The following is a 23,532-nucleotide window of genomic DNA, read 5'->3' as shown; positions in this document are numbered from 1 at the left end:
TTAAGGTAAGACCAAATGTGTGTTGTTAAGATCAAGTTGCATTTATTTCTTATTAGTATTAGTAGTCTTTTATTTGGCAATGCTTTTTATTTTATTCAGGTAAAAACTGTAATTGATAGCAATATAAAAATAAAACATGAATCCTGATTTAGGCGAAGTAATAGTGATCATATAATTTCGTGATAATGATATTATTGTGTGAATCATATGGAATAAAGTGATTCGGAAAGCAGGAGATGTTCCGCGTGACGTCAATTTGGCGCGAAACTGTGATCGTCAGAGAGCTGTTCGATTCCACAATTTTTGGAATCGTTTCCGTTGTTGTATTTATGGCTTAGGTGAATTGTGCTTCTGAAACGAAAGGCTACATCCTAAAATTCAAATGATCAGTGCCGGCTCGTTTTCTTTCTGTTTATTTTCCTGAATTTAAATGTGTGCAGCTTTTGTCGGATGTAGCCTTTGATAAGCTTTGTTGAACTGAAAAATACTCTGAATGAGGAGTCGATTCCCATTGATGGACTCTCGATTCCCAACGCCCCGGAATCGAGGAATTGGTTCTTTTCGGAATCGATTCCCAGCCCTAATCGTCAGTAAATTGGACGCCTCTGAATTCCTGTCAGTCTTACATTTTCGTATTTCAACGACGTTTGTTACTTTGTTACAACAAAAACGCTCTTTTATCTCTTCTAGATAATATTTAGGCTAAATGAGAGACAGTCCTCCCCTGACATGTACATGAAGGTAATGAGTGACTTGTGTCGTTTGTTTACTTCAGCTCAAACTAAATGTACCAACTGACAACTGAAACACCGAAGACAATCATACCATTCTCTCAAGTTTGAATCCTGATTATAACACTTAAAGAATCAGGAGAAAATTATGACACTCAGAAGAAGCTGGTTAGTTTGGGTCCAAATGTACTAAAATATTTTATACTTTTTCTTTTCGTAGGCTACTGGGAACAGAATATGATTTTATTTTAATTTTACACATAAAACTTATGAGAAATATTAAATCTTAAACCTAAGTTTAATAAGACATATATGAATGTAAATTAATATAACGTTTTTATATATATATTATTTTTTTTCCTCTTTTTCTGGGTGGCAGCCATGCTAAATTTATAAATTGATGTTTCCCCCCCTTATACATTTAGCTTATTGCCTTTTTAGGAATATATTAATCCAGGGCATCACTATTCTTCCTGTATTCATAATGGTCGTGGACCAATATTAGTTCAGTGGTTTATTCTTCAGTTATTTGTTCCCTCCCAATCCTGAATATGTGCATTCAGCCTAGGATTATTCCTCAATATGAATTTCTTGCAGAGCTGCTTTACTGGGCCCATCTTAATCTGTGAAGGGATTTATCTGCTTATGTCTCATTATCTAACCATGTCCAGACAACCGGAACTGTTGCTTACCTCGTAATTGAGTTTTTGTCTCGTCTTTCTTTTTTACTTCAATGATTCATTGCTTTCTGATGCCTTCGGGGCTTTTATTATTATTATTAGTTTGTCTTCAAAAGGTCTGGCGGTGTATCTGTTTAACATGACTTGTCCCAACTGTTGACTGTCACACTCTGCTGATAACATCCTGCCCGTTTCCATGGTGATATTTCATTGTCTGACTGTCTAGACACCCATGACACCTAACACGTCGGGCCCGGGGGTCGCAGTTGGCCGTGCGAGTCAAAAATCGAAGGCTCAGCTGCCCTCTGCATCTGCTGTAGGTCCACAGAGACATTAGCAAATACATCACAAAATGCAGGGGCCTGTTTAAATCACTGCTTCTTTTAATAACGTGAGGCCATTTGTCATCATTTTAACGAATGACATGGTTGTTCTTTTGTATTTGAATAGAAATGACCATTAGCTTGAATAACTTTAACAACTATAACTGACATGTATGTTGTCTTTTTTATGTTTATGTCTGTCTGTCAAAGTTTTCTGAAGTCATGTAATAGCTTTGTAAATTGAACAGACTGACACCAAAGTAATTATTCACAGAAAATCTTCCTCTGCGTCGCATCTCTCAAATCAGTGTTGTTTGATCTCATGGATGACCAACCTGATCCATATTTCACTTAATTTACCATTTTCTTTTGTTCATCACAGATATGTCACAGTTATGTTATGATATTTGGTTGTGTTTTCTGTACTTTTTTGAGCTGGTCAATATGATCTCTTGTTGTAGATCATATTGTAATGATCATTGTAATGTTTTCTTTTTCCAAAGAAAATAATAACAGTATATGGGTTTGGAACAACAATATAAATGAGTAAATGACAAAATAATAGAGTGCTGCAGGGATGAAGTAGGTTTGTGGGCCAAACTGGAAGTTTGCATCACCCTGGTCCCCTAAAATTGGATTTTTTCCACTGGCTTTTGGATTATTATAGAAAATAAGCACTGTGACAAAGAAAATAAACGATTCTTAAACTATTTGTTCATTAATGTATAATCATCACAACTTTTGTATATTTTGTATCCTAAATGTATTTGCCAAAAGCTAGGCTATAAACAAACTTAAACAAGTTAACACCATTCAGTTACCAAGGCTAAGATTCTGACAAATCTTTAAGTTGGAAAGTTTGAGTTAGATGACTTTGCAAAAGCGTTAGTGTGAACACAACAAGGCTGTAAAAGTGGATCAACTCTCGATCTTTCTCCGCATGCTGTTTTTGAGAAGTGCCATAGGTGCAATACAACCCCCAATTGTCTTATTTTGCTCTCTTGCTGTAAATCTGGTGTATTGTCTGTAAAAATTCTGTTTAGGTAGAATTCTTAAGATTCGCTGAATGATCTGATTCTGAATCAGCAGTTAAAAAAGGAACTGAACAAATATGGCTGCTCTATTGTCTTTTTTGAGTCCCTTGTGATTGGCCATTTGGCAAAGCACACTGTTTGATTTACTCTATGTGCTTTTACAGTATTATTTTATTTCAGACTGTCCTGGATGATCTTGTCCAACTAAATTCAGGACCGAGAGTGGATACAGAGCGTTACCAGTTCCTAAAATATCCCCAGCCCCTTGAGGCAGCCAGAGGCTGTTCTCTGAGAACCCGGCAAGAGAGGCCATTCTGTTCAAAGCTATTCACTGGAGATTCCCCTTCCTGAACTGAATATCGATCAACGGTCACGTCTTTTAGTGTACTAAAGCTTGAGAAAAGAATCACGCCACCTCCAGGAAAAAATAAAATAATAAAAGCTCTCAGAGCGGGTGTCAGAAACAATGATTTTACCTCAAATACTGATGCTCAGCGGGGTGCGTGGTTATAGCGACACAGGTCGGGATGGGGGCAATCAGGTTGAGAGAGTTAGGGGGGCTCTGGGTGGTTTCGGGACCCTCTCAAGGTCCCTCTTCCATGGAAACACAGCTGGCTGAAAAAGATTCCCATCAGTAGACAAATAAGAGACAAGCTGGGCTCTGTCTCCACACGGACCACACTGTTACCAGGAGCCGACAGCCAATCGCGTCCCCCCAGTGGCCTCGTTTCGACAAATGGGTCTTTTCTGCGACCAATCACAGGTGAGCAGTCTTGTGACATCATGCAATAATGAATTGGGCTCATCGTAAAGCTTTTTTAAGGCTGATTGGCTCTCCAAATGAGTGATCCTGCCTCAGGAGGCGGAACGGCATCTCTGATGGAAGGCCATGTCTCTTGACTATCTTTGTCCTGGTTATGGGATTGCATGTTTGGGGCCTTTTGATCGGTCCCCATGTTTCCCAGCTCTGCATTTGGTTTTACTGTGCATTAGTGCTGACCCCGACCAATCACTTTCAATCACCATAATTCTCTGATTACAGGAAATATGCCATGAGATGGATGAATAGCTCTTCGGTCATTTCAACCCTGGACGGGTTCCAGAGTTTCACTTACCTCTGACGTGCTGTCAGTCTCTCTTTCTTTCTCGGGATCCCCCTCTTTTACAAATGCATAGATGGCAATCGATTCTTCCCCAAATGACACTGGAGAATTTAGAGACACTCTTTGAGATATATTTGTCCATTTTGAGAGTATTGGCATCATTGATATACATGCCTGTTTGGCAGCTTAACAGAAGTTGTAGTTATCCCTCGAGTCAGTTCCAGATCTTTCATCTTCTGAGTGAATAATATGCATTTTCTTTAAATACTACTCTAGGTATGACCTAAAGTAAACATTGTGTAAAATAAGTTATATATCAGACACACTGCTCTCTGGATATAGAGCATTGTCCATTGAAAAACTTAGATTGGTTGACCCCTACTTAATGTCCTAGTTTGTAAATAAATCTTGACTTAAATGTTGCTTTATCTATCACATTTCAACTTGTTTGAACTGTATTGATTCAGACTGTTCTGCCTTCATAAGGAAATGTAATTGTCTCTAACCTGACCATTTATAGGTAAAGGTTTAAAGTCAATTAAAATATTCATATTAGGATGTTTAGTGTTAAAAATCTCTTCCATCACTCTTTTAAGTTACTCCAAATTTTCAAAATGAGTTCAAATGCCACTTTGAATTATAAACGTATTAAACTGCCGTTAACGGTTTTGTTTTTCTTTTTTTTCTTTTTTTGCTGCAGACACTTGAAATGGTGATGTGAGTCAAGTGACCCAATGCCTCTTTAAACATGATTTGAATTCTCCACATTCTCTGCTCGCCTCTCCTCATGTGACCCAGCCAGTGCTGCAGCTGATATCTGGAGTTTGAGAGCTTCTGGTGAAGGTGACAAAATGTACATAGTTAACTTAAAATGCCAGCACATCTTATTTCGTAATTTGTTGTATTTCAAAATTAAAGGGAAAAAGTGTAGGGCAGAACTTTTATCCATTGGAATATTGATTGTTTTTAGAAAATCTCTGCGGCTGTATTTAGAATTGAATGCTGGCGTACTGAATACCTCATGCAGCCTACTTTTTTCTTTTTTTTTTTAAATAGTTAATGAAACAGTAAGCATAATTCCTCTATAACCTTTTCAAACAGTGGTATGGTACAATGTAATCACATGACCTCATCAAAATGCAATAGAGTGTTTTTAGATATATATACCGGTATATACATATATATATATGCATTTTTAATCTAGTTTGGTGAAAACAATGCCCGACCTTTTGACAGTCTATTAATAAAATAATGTCAAGAAAGAGTTTAAAATCAAAACAGTCTGCATCCGTCACATCCGTCACATTGGAAATGAAAGGTGTTCCCAAGTGGATTGCATTGTGGGATACATATACAGTGTTGAATGCTGCTCAGTTTCTTTGCATAAAGAACATTTACAAACTGCAATCCAAAGCAGCAGTAGGAGTAGTATGCTAGTATGCTATTCTGACAGGTGATTGGAGGGGCGGAGTTTCAAAATAAGAGGGCTTGATGGTGTCAGCTGATATGGAGAGTTTCAGAGATGAGCAGGTTGTTTTGCGAAAAGATTATAATGACAAACTTTCACAAAAAAAAAATTATGAATAAAGTAAATAGGGTAATCTTTAGACGTTATCAAAGAAGAGTAAATCAAATTCACATAAACACATAAATATTTTGATATTAATATACTAATCAATAGTTAAATATCTCAGATGATTATCTCTTTTCACCTGTTAGCAGTGTCATACTTTCTCTAGACACATGTCTGTTTAGTAGTTACGCCTACTTAAACACACACACACACACACACACAGGCTCTCTTACATGCACTTGCCATGTCTGATCCCCGGGTCACGCTGAAGTGACTTTGTGCCCTGTTTGTAACTGGGCCTCTTTGAAAGTGGGCCTCGCATTCCTGCTCCGTCAGACGGGGGATGTCCTGCTTATTGCCATCGAGTAGGAAGTTTCTACCGTTAGGGATTATGTGCTGTTTCCTCGCCCAGAGGCTTTCGGCTTGTCCCCTCCCACTCTTGAAAAAACAGCGACTCCACAAACTAGAAAACGGTGCAAACTAAATACCTGCCTCTCTGACCACCAGCCTCAGCCTTTCTGCCCCGCTCGTCTGCGCTTGTGTGATTGCTGGGAGGAGGCAGCCGTGTTCTGTCCGCTTTTGTGTGGTTGTACAGAAGTGCTGCGGTTGGGAGGAGGAGGAGGTGGAGGGGAACAGCTGCTCCCCACACAGAAGCCGGTTTCTCTGCCTGAGAGGCAGCCAGTGCCGGGGCTGTTTTCCCGGGGGCCCTCGGGTTGGTTCACCAGCCTCCACAGCTAGGAGGGGAATTTTTATGGCGGTGACGCAACACAAAATGGACCAGAGCAAGTAGGATTCATTTCCTCACAAGGCCAGGCACTCGTGTTCTCCGTGAGTACTCTTTTTTGTTTTTTTGCTAAAGTTGCATGGACACAAAGGATCGTACAGTCCTTGTTGTTCTTTTTGTGTCATTTTGTTTGGCTTCTCTCTGCCTCTCTAAACTGTCAAGAACTCCGTTTCCTGTGAGAAACAACTCAAGCAGTTTTATCACTCGCGTTGAGCTGCAGGTTTCGTGAAAAAAAGGAGCTTTGTGCTTCTGAATTGCAGCTGGGCTAAAGGGTCACGGCCAGAGGCACTGGTGCAGTGTGTGTATGTACAAATCAAATACGGACTACGATCTGATAAAGACTGTTTATGAATGTTTCTAAATCCTCTTGCCATTGCTTTTGGAAGTTATGGGACACGACAGAGAGTGGAGAGTGAGAAACTTTGCGTAAACTGTTTGAAGGAGAGACTTGCTCGCCCTGTTAAACGCTCATGGCTGCCGGGTTTTGAATCAATGTTGCTTTCACACAGTATTTAAGGAAATATTCATTCTTTTTTTTTTTGCCAGAATACTTTTTAAGGGAGTAGCTTTAATTTGAATTAAATTCAATGTATTTTATTTAAATATATAGTGTATCTAATCCTATATTAAGGCACTTTTGAAAAATTTGAAAAATTCTAAGTGTAGTAACGAGCTTGTTAATTTATTCAAGAATTTTGACAATAGATCAGAACTGGTTTTGTTGTAATATACAGTATATAATTGAAATAACGAATGTCTGCTAAATTATTTGAGGCGTTTTTCAGTGTATTTGGCTTGTTGATGCAGTCATTTTTTACTATAATTTTTTTTTTATTCTGTTTGGCTCTTATCAGTCTGGTGTTTGCTTTTATTCTCACAATTAGTTTTTTTAGACAACCTGTCTGTCTGATGCTGCTGCACTTGACCCGTTCTTCCAGAGCCTGAGTCTTGCAAAATTTCCTTTTCTTTAGGAAAAGCCTTGCTTCACCTTTTTCTGTTGCCGCCTCAGATGACCTTGTGTCACAGGAATGAGATGTTTGGACTGGCATTATCGCACGGCTTTCTCTTTAAGAGTGCTGTTTCAAAGCACAGCCAGAGGCATGAAAAAGAGAGAATGCACAAAAAGAAAAAAAGTTAGAGGACATAAAGGTGAAGAAGTCGAGTAGTTTTAGCTTAGCTTATGGTTTCCAGACCATGTGGGATATTGCAGTTTAGTTGTCAACAGAGAAATGAAAGAGAGAGAGAGAGAGAGAGAGAGAGAGAGAGAGAGAGAGGGTGAGTGAGCGAGGGGCCACCGCTGAATCTAGTTCTCTATTTTAGGTATGTAGGTCACTATCCTCTGAAGAAGCAGATCTGTACACCTTCTTAATGAGGGCTTCTGAAGTCTTTGTGGCAGATGGATTATTTTTGGCTCTTTGCTGTTCCATATTAAAGTTTCTTCAGGGCACATCAAGTTGATGGCCAGGCTGTTAAAAATCACAAAGATCTTGTCTCTGATCTCATCTCCAGTCCTCGGTTTAGACCAGTGTTTCATCTTATTTGAGGTTCATTTAGAGGAAAACATGTTTCTATTGGGCGAACCCATCAGTCATCTGAGAAGAAACACTTCTGAAACCCTGTACTGGACCTGTACAGTAACTAAACCGAAGAATATATATACATATATACATATTTTAGGCTGGTGTTTCTTTAGGCTTTCTCTCTCATTCTATATTTGCACATAAAATGTCTACTTACTAAATTGCTAAATTTTCAACTATAGTTACCACATTCTTTTTTTAATAATATTTTAGGAAAAAGTTATATGAATGTATCAGATGAAGTCCTCATCTTAAAGCTCCATGCAAAATAATTATAAAATTGTTGTTAAAGAAAGTTTAGATGGAATATGGCATACCATACCCTAGGAAATCTTAGTTTTCCTCTCAGTTTGTGTATTTATATCTACATCTATATAGGCTAACTATGGCAGGATGATACTGGTATTTAATAAAGATATAGACATATACTGTAAAGTGGCTTTACTGTTTTGTTTTGTCAACTTCTGAGTTGAGATAATTTCCTGAAAATTGATCTGAAAAACTAAAAAGAAAAATAATAGTGCACTGTATATTTTTTCAGAACAGTCATTTCTTTAGCAATTTAATTTTGTACCATGAACTTGAACTGCTTATACTTTTGTAGGATGCTGTTCTTGTCTCTCTAATTAATCAGTGCTTCTGCAAGATTTGTAATATCTTGAATTAGGCTGTAGAAACACTGTCTATTTGTTTAGCTCTTTTTTTTAGGAAATTTCTAGCTTTTGTCCACAAATTTTGGAGTCTGCATTTGTTCTGGTCGGCGCTGGAGCAGCATCAGAAGTGGAGCAGCTTAGAGGGAACATTTGTTCAGTCCCTAATGAGCAGTGCTGCTCTTAACTTAGTGATTTTGACAGGAAGGAAAGGAACACTGTTATTGTGTGTGTGTGTTCTCGTCATTCTGCTGCGGTTCTAACGGGCTAAAAGGTTGATGCGTACTCGCTCTCGGTTGACAGGTAGATGCCGAGTGCCGAATGTGTTTAACTGTCTCACATGCAGGCTGTAAATTTGTCACACTGTCATTTGCCGGGAGGAGAGTGAAAACCGCGGTTTGCCACAGAGCTTTATGAGCTGTGAGTTCTCAGGTGCTGTGTGGTCAGGATCTGGGCCTGAAACATGTTTTTCTAGATATTAGGTTTCTGCAGAAGCTCATGCTATAAAGATCATAACTGGAAGGTTCAGGGTTGTGCAGTTGAAAAACGTTTTTGCCAACTTGTGTCTCCAGATTAACATTACCTTCTCTCTACTTATTATTATTTTCATATTATATGATCACTTTTTTAGCTGGCATTTGGATTATTATCCCTCTTTAATGAGTAATAATTGTATCTTAATTCAATGAAAATAATTTTAGGCAGCTTCCCTAGCTTTGATTCTATCACCCGGAGTTTTTAAGAATTACTTTAACTATTTTATGTATCTATTTATTATATTTTTTAGATCTAAAATCCATTATTTATTCATTATATCAGTTTTGAACTGTTTTAAATATTAAGACTTTTTTAATATATATCCAGCATTTATTGGTTTTGCTAAAATAAAAAATAAGTATTTAAAATATCTTTTTAGTTTTAATTTAAGATTTCGAGTATTACGGACATTTTGTTTAAAGCATACATTTTTCTTGCATTCCCTCGGGCTTTAGTTCTTTAGTTTAGCCGGATTCTGACATTCCACAAATTGTTAGTTTGACTACGGTTGTAAGTGTAAAGGTTTCCAATCCCTGCTTTAGTGTGATTTATAGAAGGAAACACATACTCACACACACACACACACACACACACACACACACACACACACACACACACACAATGGTTTGTTATCGAAAAAAGGCACTAAGAAGCTTTCTCTCTCTCTCTCATACACACACACACACACACACACACACAATTTGTGTCCTGGAGAGCCATAAAAGAGATGATGTCATGTCTGAACTGGAGACCGTGTGTTTGCTCTGAACCGTTTCTCATTCAGAACCATTGAATGGGCCAGATCGCTCTGAAAGAGGACCAAAAAAAGCTCTGAAATCCCCAGCAGACGGCCTGAAAGTTTCATTTCATTCAACTCAATCTTCTATAAAAATGTAGACCAGTTTGTTTGTTTTTTAAGGGTTTATACCTATTCCAGGCAGATTTATGATGATTGTAAAACTAAAAAAAACAAAAGAATTTGACTGAATTTTTTCATAATAATCCTTCAAAACACCTGTTGTTGTTATTTATTCTTTTAATTTTTTTTGACAGTTAACTTATTTCACATAACATTAACATTAAAGCCTAAAAATCTAGATCAAGTATAAAAGTAGATATACAATAAGGGAATGTAAATTTTTTGTAAAATATATTAAATTAAATAAATTAATATAAATTAAATAAATTAAAAATAAAGTTAAATAAAGGAGCGCAAGGCAAATGGCACATAGATTTTTTTTTTTCATGGAGGTATTTTTTTTATGCAGGTTTTGAAATAGCCATAAGTTAATATAATACATCTATTTAGAAAAGCAATCACATCTTGTCTGATTACTCATATTCTGCAAACTATTTCGACAAACTTAGCAGGTGTGATGGTTGTGACTTGAACCTTTTACAGATATTTTTTGTGACCTTTCAGAGTGCATATTAAAGAACAAAAGAAATATGTTGTTTAGTTAATGTTCACTACAGTTCATGTGACATCATTTCCTACTGACTGGCAGGTGCACGGTGACAGGGCTCTGGGGTGAAATGCATCTCCTTGCTTTTACGGCTACTCAGAGTCCTTGTTTTGTCCTTGTTTACTTGTTAAATGTCCAGCAGTCTTTCATTCTTGGCTTTCTGATGTCCTAAAGGGACGGGGTGGGACTGTTTTGAGAGCTACTCTTCATCAAGGGCTTTTGAATGCTGTCTGAAGAGAGGGGAGTATTTCAGACACAAAAGGCAAACACACATATTTAGTGTGAGACAAAGGCTGTCCTGGGCAGCTCAGCGTGGGGTTAAACTCTCCTTTTGTTTGCACGCATTAGAAGATCATTAGTTTGTCTTGACCTGTCATCAACACTTTAGGGTTGAACACTCAAGAAACTGGTCAAGAACATGTTTGGGTCATATTTCACCACATACAGTAAAATTAATTTAAAATAAATTATTTTATACATTTAAGTAGAATCTTTTTTTTTTTTTTTATAAACCAAAGGGGACAAAAAACTCATTACTATAATGTGAAAACAATACTGCCATATTTGAATTGTTAAATATTTATAGATAATGGTAGTATTTGTACTGCTTATTTTTTTATTTAAAAAAATCTTTAGTAATTTATTTAAATAAATAAAAAGATCCACTACATAAATTGCATAATTACTATATAATAAGAGTCACAAAATAATGGGAATTGCAAACAAAATTATGTAGTATAATGCCTGGAAACAATACAGTAATTGGAAAGCAGAAAAGTTTGCTTAATAGACATTAATGTCATGATGCAAAATTTGATTTATTATTCTTTAGATTTTCTGATGAAATGGGACTCATGTTTCCATAAAATTACAAAGCTGTCGTATTTCTACTTTTGTACAACTACAGTACAGTGTGTATTTAGTTCTTAGGCTATATAACCTTTCATTTCTTTTCTTTTTCTTTTTCTAAGTACAAAACCTACTTCAAGTTGTTGAATGACAACAATTAACATTCTTGTAATTACAAAGAGATCCTCCTGTTTTGAGGCAGACGCAGGGGAATGCATTGACAAAGTGTGTGTGTATGCGATGGACAAAAGCGCCCTTGAGAGGCAGGTTTAGAGGGAATAAACGGAGATCTGGGAAGTAGAAACTCAATAGTGGCAGGGGCTTGTGTTCCTATTATGCTCATCCAGCATCTGTAGACAGCAGCCTGTGAAGTAATGAGTCGTCTAGGTTTATATTGACCGGTCTGGTGCGGTGGCCAAGGGGACGATTACATTTGCTATTGAGAATGAAAGGATTACACATCTAAAATAATTGAAATGCAGGGAATGAATAGACGGAGGTTGAAAATGAGGCTGTCGCTCTGCTAACCAGCCTCCTCCTGTATCCCGTTCTGATTTTTTTTTCACCGACATTGAAGTTTTTTTCACGACATTGAAGTTTAACCCATCTAGGCCTATATCTTATTATATAGTATATATTATATATTGCTATATATACTATATGTTATTATGTATTACTATATATGTTATTATATTATATGAAATTTTATTTTATTACATTAATATATCACAGGTTATTCATGCCATTTAGTGCTGTACAATTCTGATAAAAATATGTTATTTTCATCATGATTATTATTTACATTAATGGAATTGATTGATAGAACATACTTTTTTATTATTATAATTTGTAGAGCTGGTGAATGTTCCAGTTGAAAATTTTCTCTTTAATTATTTTCTGGTTTTTACGAAAAGTAAACAAAATTTGATTATTGATTAAAAAACCTCCACTAGGACGATACATTAAGGCTTTTTCTCTGTGAGTGGGAACCTGATCTGGGCCAGGACTGGTCTTTAGGGAGTGGGGTTGGGTCTCTGTTTACAGCCTCTGTGATTGGTTTCACTTACGGCCCGCCGGAGAGGCAAACATATGCATGCGCTCATGAGACAGAAAGCTCTCGAGGGGTCCGCCAGAGCAGAGGGCGAGCGTAACACCGCTGAGGGATTCAGAAGTCTGAACCGGAGCCGTCTGCCAGCAGCAGAGCACGGTGAACTCTGTGCCCTGGTGTCGGGGGGACAGAGGGGGGTGGGACGCATTGGTTGAAATCCCCAGACCAAGCTGTAATAAGATCAGACCTTAATGGTGGTCAGGGTATATTTGAGATCAGGTCCATATTGGCTCTGTCTGTCGTTTCAGTTGCGTAAGTCTGAGAGAGGTTTGAGTGTATCTTTGGAATGACTGAGAGCTGATGTTATGTTGTTATTTTGTGTTTGTGTGCAATGTCGGACCCATTCCACATCAAAGTCAGCAGAAGACTCAATGTGGGGAGAAACACAATATCAGGCATTTTTTCTTTTGGAACTGCATCTTTGGTTCAATCCACAAATGTTATTAATGTTCCCTAGACCACAGAGCTGCCTTTGGGATCCTTTACTATAATTCAATTAGACATGCTTTGTGTTTCGGAATTCTTGATTGTATCTCCCGTTGATTCATTTGGTCTGCTTCAGGATTTCAATTCAAATGAAATCATTCTAAATATTCTAAACAGATTTATTGCACAGCTATGTGTTATCTGCTTAAAGTTCTGAAAGAGAAAGAGGTCATTAGGTCTATGTCACAGGCTTGTTAAATTCTTAATTCTGATTGGTTGATGTCAGTTGCAAAGGTGATTTTTCCTTTGCTTTTTTTTTTTTTATTAAACTGCATGCTAGTGAAGCTGTTCCAAATTTGTTAAGTATATTAAAGTTATATATCTCTTCACTCTTCCTCTCCGATCTGTTCATTTTAAATAAAAAGACCAGAAAAAGACCAAGAAATTGGTTGTGCAAATATGGTCAAATTACTTTTAATTTATATTATATTTATTAAAATAACTTGCAATATCTAATTGAATAAATATGACAATTTCAGCAGCTATGCAAAAAAAACTGAATGGGATGACTATTACATTATTTAATAATGTGACAAAATCAGTTATTCCTTACTTATCTCTCTCTCTCTCACACACACACACACACACACACACACACACACACACACACACACACATTAGATGAATCTGGACACTTTTGACAGTCAAATTTATAAAATTCCTCAGTTCACCTTAATTCACTCTTTCTTTATTTAATGGTTGGCTTAGTAAATTTTTCTTCTCACTGTCTAGAATAATAATGTCCTTTGTGTGGGTGAATTTTTCTAGAGGGAATCAAAAAAATGTTAAATGCCATCAAAGAGAATTTTTGGTCACTAAAGATTGAATAAATATACAGCAGTTAATATTGAGGCTTATCCTAATGTCACTATATGACAGATGCTGAGGTATTTATGTATATGAACACATCAATAAAATAATGTCTCAGATTTACAGAATAGAACTTTGTTTTATAATTGCTATCCTTCTGAAAATGATATGGCTTATGTCAGAAAATCAGTAAAGCAAAGCAAAACAGATAAAGAAGCTACACATGTAAATGAGGAGATATCATAAAATTCTACTTTTTTCATATAAAATTAATTATAGTTTCTAAATGTTTTTGCATATTTGAATAAAACTAAGTATTTATAGGCATTTTACATAAACTCTGATTTCTTGCGCTGGTGTTTGAATTCAAGCTCTGTCTCACTGTCTCTCTCTCTCTCTCTCTCTCTCTCTCTGTGTGTGTGTGTGTGTGTGTGTGTGTGTGTGTGTGTGTGTGTGTGTGTAAGGTGAAAATCCTCTATGTAACGGCATTCGGGCAGCTGTGGAAGGATCCCGTTTTTCAGTACCACCTATTTTTTCCTCATTTTCCTGCTCCGTTCTGTTCCCGTCCTGCTCTGGATGACCTCCTCTCTCTGGGTCTACATTATATTTTATCTCTATGAATGTTGACATGGCGTCACAGGAAATGAAGTGTGTTTTGTATAACTTGGATGACCCCACCAGATCTGTGATGGTACAGCCTGGGTGGAATATTAATCGTGTGTGTTTGTGTTTGCGCATGCGTGTGCTCATATGTGCACACGTGTGCATGTGTGTTTGTGTCACCATGCTGCTCTGATTGACATTGGGGTTGTCCCGTTTGCGGCAGGCTTACATATGGCGGAGGTGTTGTTTAAGAGAGGGGGTTCAGGGGGTCTATTCTATATGAAGAGACACAAGGCAAAGAGGATTTTTTTCCCCACTCTCAGTTCCTCTGTTGACTTCCACTCTGACAGGAACTTGCACTTTCAGTCGCTGATGTTATGAAGCATTCAGATGGTAATGAGGGCTGAGAGAGGGGGGCAGATTCTCACATCAACTTGATTTGTCCATGAATAGCAGCTTGTGTTTGTCCTGACCTCTCCACTGCCTGGAGACACCAACCACCCCGACCCGTTCAGATTCCCGACACACATACACACACACGCATTCTCTCTTTCTCACCCTCACACACACATACAGCTAAGAATTGTGGTCTCTCTTTGACAATGCTTAGCTGTATGTGTGTGTGAGGGTGAGAAAGAGAGAATGCGTGTGTGTGTATGTGTGTCGGGAATCTGAACGGGTTTCATCATGTTGTTTGTTGATTGTTCTGCCGTCACTCTTGTGGTCTTAATCAATTGGATGCTTCTTTTTTAAATTGTTCCCTTATGCTAAGAGACAGCAGGATTTATATTATGAATTATTAATTGAATTAATAAATAATTTATAAAATAATAATTCATTTTACATGTCAATTTTGTTTTAGAAATTATTAAATTATTTGAATACATTTATAAATAAGTGTAGTTGTATAAGTATTCATTATTGTATTAAACAGTATAATTTATAAAACAATCATTAGATTGTATTTCTATTTTTATTTTATTTTTTTATAAAAAATATATTTTAGAACATTTAAAATAAATGAATAGTAAATGACAATAAATAAATTCGGTAGAAATGACCTATGGATTTTGGGGTTGACTGTTGAGTCATTATGTTTTATTGTTATAACATTCTATTTATTTATACTATTCCGAACACATCCGGTATAAAAGAAACAAATGTAATTTCTTTGGCAGTTTCTTCCACCTTTGGCACAAAAAAGTGTTTCAGAATATGTAATATTCCCTTAGGCAATTTTTTCCTGAATAATAACATTTGTCCTGGTAGAAATTTCCTCTCATCGGCTCTGGTCTGCCACATCATATTATATTTCCAGATTATGTGTTAACCCAGAGTCCTCCCATACAAACACACACAGTTACACTTTTTATTGTCTTCCTTTGGTTTTTCCCTTCTAATGGTTCTCATTATCTCTGTTAGCTGTTTCTTGTCTGTTAAATTCATGATCTTTTCAGTGCATCAGTTGTCTCCTCCACAGCTTTAGAAGCATTTGTGCATTTCTTACTTTTTAAAAATCATCTAAATTTATTTTTATATCTTTTATATTTAAGCAAAATCAGCAATATTGATTATTAGAAAATTAATTTGTATATATTTTCTACATTTAGGTTTTTTAAACCCATATTGTGTTGTATTTTCTTTTAACATAATTTTTAGCAAAACAACAATAATATTTTTTTGTGATGCAAGATATTTTTGTTCTAATCATTTTGTTATCAGTAATTTATTATCCGTTATCTTTGCACTAAATTTCAACTAATGAACACATTTGGCTTGAAAAACTATTAAGGAGCATTTGTAATGTACGTATTTGTGGATTTTTTTTTAACCATGTCCTTTCTCAGCGATGCTCAGACTGCTTATTGCTTCTCGTTGGATTTGCCAAGGGCCAAACCAGACATTATTCGGTATGTCAGGACTTATTTTTATTTTTATTTTTTGGCTATAGAGAAATGTCTGACCTGTATTCTGAGACACCCTGATAGACGGTGAAGTGAAATCACTGGAATTTCCCTCTAAATATGACAGTGACATCATATGTGTCTTTTGGCAGAGGATATCTGGGTTGCGTCACTGTGATTGTTGGGTTTAAAAAAAAAAAAACATTAAATGAGTCAGAAAAGCAGATGTCATGACCATGAACACATTTTCTCTCTCTGTGTGTGTGTGTGTGTGTTTCTCCAGGGAGAAACATTACTTCATCTTTAAAATGTGGGTGTTTTAGACACTCCAGGAGCATTAGCATCCCGCTGTCCTGCAGACGAGCATTTACTGCTCTGCACATAATTAAAAGCTCTTTGTGCTGTAATGATAGGGCCGCTCTTTTGTTCTTGTTAAGCTGATCTGAGATCAGGTTTGTGGGGACTTTATTATCTCAGCTTTAGTTTTGCTTGCACTTTCCTGTCAATATGTGTTTTTGCATGTAATTTGCAGTAAATCTTTACATTAGAAAATGCTTGATGGTTAAAACACTTGCAACTTGCAACTTGACAGCAGTAATGGGTAGAAAATCTGTTAATTAGCTATTGTGTGCCGTTAAGTTAACAATAGGGTCGTTTTACAATGCATTAAAGAACAATGAGTCTGCTGCAGCAATGTCTGAATGCAGGTGAGTGTATGGTTGACCTGTAGTGGGTAGGAGGGCTTCTAAAATGTCAAACACAAGAGCTTTATAAAGAGAAGGAGATGCCGAGGGGGTCTCAGTGTTGCCCCTTTCCAGCCCGAACAGACAGGGTACATTCAGTTGTTCTTATGGATGCTATAAGCATCCTTTAATTATGGTGAATGCATTTTTTCAGATGGATTTTTACATTTAAATTAACCTTAAGATGCAAAAATATCCAATTTATTTTGCCAACATAAATTGCAATTAATAAATATTAATTGCAATTTATGTTAAAAAATATTAGTTGCAATTTATGTTGGCAAAATAAATGAATTTTAATGTTAATGTTTTTTGATATTACATTTAATATTAATAGTTTTGATATGAATTAATTATTGGTTTATTGTTTGTGCTTCATAATTGCTTTACAGTTTATTTTTTGTTTAAAATTCTACAATAGGTTATTTAATGGCAGGTTCCGGTGTGACAGCATACCATGGTTAGCATGTGTTAAATTAATGTTTTTTTTTTCTGAGCAATAAAAAAATACCTTTTTTGTGGCTTAGACTTAAGATTTGTGCATACACTGAATTTGATTTTCAAAAATGAATCTAACCTAAGAAATATTTACTGGAGTAAAGACTTTGACTTTTTGACCAGTCTTATTTGTAAGGGTTGGTTATTTCAGCAGGCAGATAACAATCCGAATTGTGAACGAACATAAAACTATAGACTCTCATTGTCTGGAGCAGTTTTATGGTGCCATTTAAAATGTCTCACTTTGACAGTCTGTCTCTCCTCTCGCCGCACCATTTAATCAGTTTCGTCCTGGTGTCATTCAGTTGCGGCACAGACGTGATGGAGGAATGACAGCCCATATAAAGATGTAGATCAGAATTCGGACTGGGGATTATTTTGGTCTGAAAAGCTGATGGGTTTAGCCTCTCTGGTGCAACTTTGTGTCATATCTTTTGTTTAATTTCTAACTATCTTTCCACAAATCAATTACTGCTAAATAGGCTTTTTGCAGAGTTAAACTCGAATGTGTTTCTGGTCTGAATGGTTGTGTCGGTGTGTGCTCGTGTGGGTTTAGTGGCTCTCTGGAAGAGATTAAACTCTCCGTCTCCATGCTAACGGAGTGTGTTTTCTGCTGTCTTTCCCACCCAGGTGGATCTCTGCATGTGGTCTTCCTGATCGCCCCATTTATTTCTCACAAACTAGCAGGAGAATTCAGCTTTACATCTCGCTTTTTGAATTTTACGCTTGACCTTCACTGTATGCAACATTACATCCATACTGAGAATGATTTAATATTTTGATATAGTAAATAGATGTCCATATGTGTATATGAAAATTAGTAATAATAACAAGATTGTGCTAAAATTCCGTTTTGGTCTATAGGCTTGTTCAGAAATTTGTGTTGTGTTTTAAATGCCTGTACGAGTGACATTTTAAATAATGAGTTTCCTCATTATTTGCTGTATTTGTTTTTATAATTCAAGTGTATTTTATCTCAAAAATATAAACATGAAATATAAAATGTCATATAAGAAATATATATCTCCTTGTATAATATGAATTTACATAAATGATTTAATCTTTAAACGTGCTACATTTTATATTATAATTGTAAATACTATTTATAATTGCTCTTTAAAAATAATAATCCGCATCAGCATATAATGCATTAGAATATTATGTTTTGTTATACTATTTTGTTATGTATTGTTATACTATGTTCAAATATTATTAGAAGTTATACTCAAATGTTACATATTACTGTGAAGTAAAATTTCAGCTGTCTGAAATGCAAATTTGTAATTGTAATATATATATTTTTTAATAATGGATATTTTTTTAGTATATTCTGTTAACAATATACTATATACAATATACAGATTATAATTACAATATAATAACAGTTACTGCATATCGAAAATATAAAGGTTTGAAATGCTTATTAATAACATCTACATTATGTCTTGAAGGCAAAACCTTTTCATTTACCTTTTAAATCACATTTCAGGAACATCAAGCTTCAGGTTTTATGTAGAAGAGCACATTTTTAATGCTATTCTGCTGTCTGCGGTAAAATTGCCGTGCTCTTTTATTCGTAGTGTGTCTCTTCCTGTAGCAGATCTCATTTTTCCTTTCTGCTTTTATGCCATTGATTTTCTGTGTGCTGACAACAATGACATTGTCTTCTCACTTGGCTGATCTCTTTTCTTGCTTTGCCTTTGAATTTGCTCACTTTCTGCTGTGGTTTTGTCCGTCCTCCACGTCTCTGCGTCAGATGGACAGCGAGTCTCTTCATCTCTGTGTGTCTAAATCATTTGAATAAGAACAGAGAGACACATGGATTTTAAAAGTCCATTTAACTACTGACTTTTTTGAAATTCTTTGACGTGAAATGCAGAATAGAAATTTATTCCAAAAATGTATTTCTTTTAGAAAGCTTAAAAAGGATTTGATGGCATTAAGTATTTCTTTGAAGAATCAATGATTATTTAATGTTATTGAATAATATATGATCAATTGAAAAATGGTAAAATATATATATATATTTCAAATAAGATATGTTTTATTTAAAATAGCTGTTCAAACAATGCTAGAATTTGTGATTGTAGTAAATCAGTATATCATTTTTAAGCTTGTGCATGCATTTTTGCTTTGTATTTCATATTAATGAAGATGTTTATTATTCTCACATTTAATATTGAATTGAGACGCATTTTAATGGTAGTGTATTTATTTTATTATTTAGATTTATTCTGTGTGTGTGTGTGTGTGTGTGTGTGTGTGTGTGTGTGTGTGTGTGTGTGTGTGTGTGTGTGTGTGTGTGTGTGTGTGTGTGTGTGTGAGTCTGTCTGAAAAGTTGACAAAAATAAGTAATTTAAGACCTACTACCTTTGTAAATACAGACTTTTATATTTAGTATGAAAATGTGTTAATTAATTTTGGCATTAGTTAGTTATGTTGTATTAGTTCAAATTCATCTGTGAGATTAATCTTTATGTACGGGCAGTTGAAATGAAAATTTCCTCTTTTTATGTCATTTAATTTTACAGGTGAATACACTTGTGAAAACATGTTACTTGACTCAATTAGTCTCTTGAAATCTCATGGTAGTTATGTTTTAAAAGTATTATTTTAGCATTTTTATTTTTTGTCCCTCTTATCTAATTTTATTTTCTTACTGGCATTATATTTGTTAATTGCCTCTTTACTTTAACATGAAAGAGGAAGAGAAATAGTATTAGCAAATGAATTAAAAATGTGATTAAAAATTATTTTGAATACACTGAAAAAAAGAGAATGTTAAATCTGTAGAAAAATGAGTGATCATTAAATGAAATTTAAAAAATGAAGAAGCAATCCAGTCTGACCAGAAGAAAAAAAAAAAAAGCTGGCTAAGCTAACTGTTTCACACATGCACCGACAGAAGGTTCGATATGCATTCGATCGATGAATGAAAAGGCACAATGGCAAAATCGGACGGGCTTCTTTTCAAATCCACGTCCCCAGCGTTCCCCGCAGTCTGCAGTTCCACGGCAGGCAGAGAGCAAGGGTTACATCAAGGCTGCTCTGTGGACCGTGCAAACAAGTCTAGACCAATGACCTGCTGAATAGCTCCCTTTGAAGAGCACGCAAGTTTGGTCGGGATGAAGAGAAATTGAGGCGGACCCTCTTTTGAGTGTGGAGCAGCCCGTGGCCGCTGGGAGGTAAGGGGCAGGGGATAGCGACAGCATCTGCTTCCATGGTTACTGGCCGGGCATGGAGACCTCGCTATTGTGGAGAATCGGTTCTCATGCTCCCACCAAAGAAATGTCACGCATTTTAAGAGCGGCCAGTTCGGGACATTCTCTTCATCAGCCAGGCACATTTTCTTTCCGAATGTAATCAAACTACTGCACATGCCTGCTTAGAAGACGCTAGAAACGAAGGGAGGGTGGGAGAGGAGAGCAAGAGATTTTGTCACATGATCGTGAATCAAAATCTTATTTTAGAGTAAGATATTTGAAGCAGGATTCCTGTCTGGGGTAGATCCGGAGGGGCTGGGGGTCTGCCTCATGTTGTGATGATGAATTGCCATAGAAAGGGCCAAAGGTCAAGGTTTATATTGTGAAGTCGGGGGTCTTTTGTTGTGAGGGGGTCATATTTATGTAATTTGATTTCATTGCGGGTCATTTGAATATTAAGAAAGAAAGATTTGCGATCTCATTTTCATTGTCTATAATGTTATTTATAAAGCATTTGGTTGTGTACTTTGGAAAGGCAGGCGAATCTGTTTCATGATGGTGGATGTGGGGTGTATGCGGATGGTTTGCTGTTTGTCTTTCTGTGGGGGTTGTGGTGGAACGCTGAATTTGGCCGTGCAGCTGACGCCTGCTCTCCCAGTGAGAACACAGAGGGGCCAGATGGCAGCGGTCTACCGAGGGTTCAGAGCAGAGGATTTGTCGGGGATCGTGGGAAAGTCTTAGGCTGAGTTCACCTGCTCAAAGAGCAGCATCAGGGTTAACACCAGCCCAGATTTAACCCGCAGTCCTGAACACAAACAGATAATCAGAACCTGGAATTATGTCTTATTTACTCTCCGTCTGAAATTTTGGCAACTGTATTTTTTTATGAAAATCTGAGGGCATCTGTTTTGATGAACAGATTGCTTTGACTCACAATATTGTTGTGAAGAATTAAGTTTAGTGCAGTGAGATCAATATATTAATAATAATAATAACAACAAAAACAGTAATTATGATTTGTAATATAATCCATGTCTTACAGATTTCTTTAAACTAATATAAATATTTTGAATCTTTAATTTTAGGTTCTTAAATTTTATGGCTCAAATCTGAATATACGTATATAAAATACTAAACAAATATAGGTATTTCTAATATATAAAATTAAAGCTATATATTAGGTTTTGTATAGTTTGTATTTAATTTTTCTGACATTTTCTATCATTAATAAGGAATACGCTGACGTTTGCATTGTAATAGATTGTTTGCTTTATTTGTGTTTGTGCACAGAATGCAGCAGAGAAACAGTTTGTAGATAACATATAATTTAAATTATGCCTACTTATACATACAAACTATTTGTGTTTAATGATAACACTTAAAAACTAAAAGTATTTTGGCAATAATTGCACTTTTGTAAATACATTTGTAAAGTTAATCTGGAAGCATATTAATTCTATTTCCCAAACAAATAAACACTTTTTAAAGTCAAAGAATTAAGGTATATACAACTTTGACAACATGACTGTCATTTGTTGTTTTTATGATTTATGATATTATCTACCATAAAGATAGAAATTGTAGAATATCACAGCCATTTGTTTGATTGTTAAAGGGATAGTTCACTCAACAATGACAATTTAGTCATCATTTACACACCCTAATGTCATTCAACTTTTTTGTATTACACAAAAAGATATAGAAGAATGTCCAAACTGCTTTACCATGCAATTAAAAGATTGATAACCATGATTGTCCAGCAAGATTTTTGTGGTTTTTATTGATGACTAATAATGAATAATTACTAATTTTATAATAATGAATAATAACAAATTTCAGTCTATTTCTGACACTATGCTATCGTGTTTATTCAGAAGACTTGGAATATAGCAAAATACTGCTTTTGTCATGCTTTTATGATCCGCTGTGGAGCTTGACAGTCCCTGTCTCAGTTTAATTTAATGGAAAAGACCAGCTTAGACATTTTACTGAACATCATCTTTTATGTTCCACAAAAGAAAGATAGTCATATGCGAGGGTGAGGGTGAGTAAATGATGACAGAATTTTCTTTTTTGCTTAAACTACCACTTTGAAAGCCAGATGAGCTGTTTTCCTGTCCCACTTCAACCCTGAAATTAAGCATCTGTTTGCTTGCACCATAAAACCTAAATGAGATTTGTGGTATTGTCAGAAGCATGGTTCAATATTCAATTACAATCACATATTCAATATTTAAACAGATGAGAAAATCTGTTCAAGGGTTGCATAAAATGTCTGGCAGCAGATCCATTAGCTGTTTGTGTTGTGAACGGCGATAGCAGCATTTGAACAGGACTTGAATAAGCCGTCTGTCATGGACTAAATTGGACTGAGGAGATACAAGGATGTGTCTTTTGTTTGGTCTCATGCTGAAGCTGATTTCTTCAGCCGTTCCTCCGGGTTCTCCATCGTTCTTCACAGTGAGAGGTGGATCTTGGCGTGCAGTCAGGAATTTGGACCAACAGGGAGTTGAGGTGAAGACAGAGAGCGCTGTGTTAGCAGAGCCACGTGAGGACATTCATCTTTGTTTGTTTCATCCAAGTCCGTCATGTTTCATAAAAGCAGCTGAACGCAGAAGCCACGATGGGCGTTTGCTTGCTGACAGCACAGGGGCATTGTGGGTCAGACTCGAGAACTCTCCAGCAGCTGAGAGATCAAAGACTTCCACATGATGCCGAGTAATGATGTACTCGACTTACACTTTGAACTTTGGGAGTGTTTAAGAAGCCTTTCTTGAGTTGTGGCATACAGGCGTTAGATTTGTTTGACTTCTGTAGTTGATGATTCCTTTTGCATTCTGGTTTTCACTTTCAAAAAGATTGTTGAC

The 23,532-nt window shown here is 36.1% G+C and overlaps 1 long non-coding RNA gene across 1 annotated transcript in view; it reads left to right on the top strand.

The window, feature by feature from the left end:
- The first annotated feature begins 5,782 nt into the window (after positions 1–5,782).
- LOC132132734 (uncharacterized) overlaps positions 5,783–23,532 on the top strand; it is a 48,905-nt gene continuing 31,155 nt past the window's right edge. Inside the window, exon 1 of the long non-coding RNA XR_009429074.1 lies at positions 5,783–6,272. This is a non-coding gene — a long non-coding RNA (uncharacterized LOC132132734). The remainder of the gene's footprint in view (positions 6,273–23,532) is intronic.

The sequence above is a fragment of the Carassius carassius genome, chromosome 49 (assembly GCF_963082965.1).
Source record: "Carassius carassius chromosome 49, fCarCar2.1, whole genome shotgun sequence".
In the NCBI taxonomy this organism is placed as follows: Eukaryota; Metazoa; Chordata; class Actinopteri; order Cypriniformes; family Cyprinidae; genus Carassius; species Carassius carassius.
The sequence above is the reverse complement of the archived record's forward strand: the minus strand, read 5'-3'. Positions and strand labels throughout refer to the sequence as shown.